The sequence below is a fragment of the Sinocyclocheilus anshuiensis genome, unplaced genomic scaffold, assembly GCF_001515605.1.
Source record: "Sinocyclocheilus anshuiensis isolate Anshui unplaced genomic scaffold, SAMN03320099.WGS_v1.1 scaffold466, whole genome shotgun sequence".
NCBI lineage: Eukaryota > Metazoa > Chordata > Actinopteri > Cypriniformes > Cyprinidae > Sinocyclocheilus > Sinocyclocheilus anshuiensis.
In genome coordinates this window covers 1455862-1458142 of record NW_015544159.1, presented here as the reverse complement: position 1 = coordinate 1458142, position 2281 = coordinate 1455862, and positions in this window count along the sequence as shown.

Here is a 2281-nt window from a genome sequence, read left to right as displayed (position 1 = left end):
ATCTTTGATCAAAAAAATGCAGCCTTGGTGAGCATAAGAAACTTCTTTAAAAAAAAAAAAAAACATAAAAAATATCTTATCGTAAAATCTTAAAAATCTCAATTTTTTAATGCAAAATTGGATTAAAAAAAATTACAAAATAACTTTTTTTTCTGGTAAGGTGCTTATCAGAATTTACTGTATTAAAGTAGTGAAGTCATGTGACAACACTGTAAAATACTACTGTTTGCAATGTTTAATGTGAAATAATGCCTACTGTTAAAACTTAAAAACATTTGTTGGCGAGGCTACACTTTATTTCGATAGTCCACTTTAGACATTCTGCTAACTCTAAGTAGCTTTGAAATGACTCTAATTACAACGAACTCTCATTATTTTGAAACTGCATGTCAGTTAACTCTCTTTAGAGTTTTAGTAGACTGTTAGTTTAGGGTTAGAGTTGACATGTACTTACAAAGTTACTTACATAGAATGTTTGTTTGGAACCATCAAAAGAAATTGTTAGCAGATATTAAGGAGACAGCCTACTAATAATCTAATGACTGGTAGTTGACACATAATTGCAAAATTACTTCTAGTTAGCACAATGTCTCAAGTGGATTATCAGAATGAAGTGTTACCATAGGCGATATACAGTGCATAGTGCGCAGTAAGTAGTAAGCTCCATTATGTGTGTGGCAGTCCCTGCACTTCCTGTCGCTCTTCTTCTGTCAGCACATCACAACAGCTGACAGCTGTGAGAGAGCGTGCCCAGCGTCCACTGGAATCTGCGTGTAGGAGGACGGCCTGTCACCTCTTTCACCTGGCTGAAGTCTGGCCTGAAAAGTAATGATGAGCCAGTCAAGCTTTAGAAGACCCCCCGGCTACTCAGGAGGCAGAATGCTGCAGCCCACACTCTTCCCGAGTCTGACTGACTGACTGCTGCTCCTCGGCTGCTCTCTTTGTCCTCCGCACCCTCCTCTGTCCTGACACGAAGGATTCTGCTTAGAGCGGGTATTCTGTCGACGAGCAGAGGCAGGTTCCTATGTGCTTTTTGACTTGTTGTATGGGGAATCCCACATAGCCTCCTACACAGAGCACCCTAAAAGACAGAAAGGGAATGTAATGGGGGTTTTTGAAGGCCGCCTCCTTATACACAATGGGAACCCCACAGTGAGCTAATGTGCCTGACAAATATTCTTACACATGTTAAACTAGCAGACAGCTCTCACCGCTGTCAGGTGTTCAGCTTTCTCAAGTGGTTAAATCTGGATATACAGTGGATGAGAATCAAGTCTTGAAAAAAACACTACAGGTGAATAGAGTATAACGAATAGATATCACCATACGTTCTCATCTCTTAATACATTAAGACAATTGGTGTGTATTACATGTTTTCTGAAATGTTATGTTTAAATATGAAAATCAAGTTCTGTATAATTAAATATACATATATTTGCATACATTCACAGAAGAGAAATCGAAACAATGGTTAAAACCATGTTCAAAATTCTTGTTTCATTTTGCTGACATATTAAAGTTGAACAGAAGGGATTTTGGATGTTGGTAAATACTGTCGACATGAAGAAAAAAATGTTCATCGTGTTTTTAGGAATAAAATGAAATATAAATCAGGCAAATAACATAAGAACAACAAACCCCTCAGCAAAATCCACAGAAAACTGTGAAGTCTGGTGCATGCAATTGCTACTTAAGTGGAGTGCAGGAGAAAACGTAACGGAATAGGCCTTCAAAGAAGGATTCAGCCACAAATCAAACACTTGCTGAAAATGTTCTCCACCCTCAGGCCATTCAAAATACAAATGATTTTGTTTCTTCATCAGACCAGATTTGGAGAAATTTAGCATACATCACTTGCTCACCAGTGGATCCTCTGCAGTGAATGGGTGCCGTCAAGAGTCCAAACAGCCGATAAAAGCATCCACATTATGTAATGCTAAGGTTTTCCAAATCTGTTCCAATGAAGAAACAAACTCATCTACTTCTTGGATGTCCTGAGGGTGAGACATTTTTTTATTTTTTTTTATTTTTTTTAGGAAATTGAATAGGTGAACTATTTCTTTGAAGACCTATATCGTAATTTTAATCTACAGGCACAAGTAGTGTGATAAACACATAAATGTGTATTTTAGTTGTTTTCTTTCCACTAGTCTGAAAGAAGAGATTTCCTGGAAGCAAATATCTCAAAATTGATCATTCAGGAAAAGTTTTTCAGACATTCATTGTTCATAATTCTAATTATTCCAAAGAGAGAGAGAGAGAGAGAGAGAGAGAGAGAGAG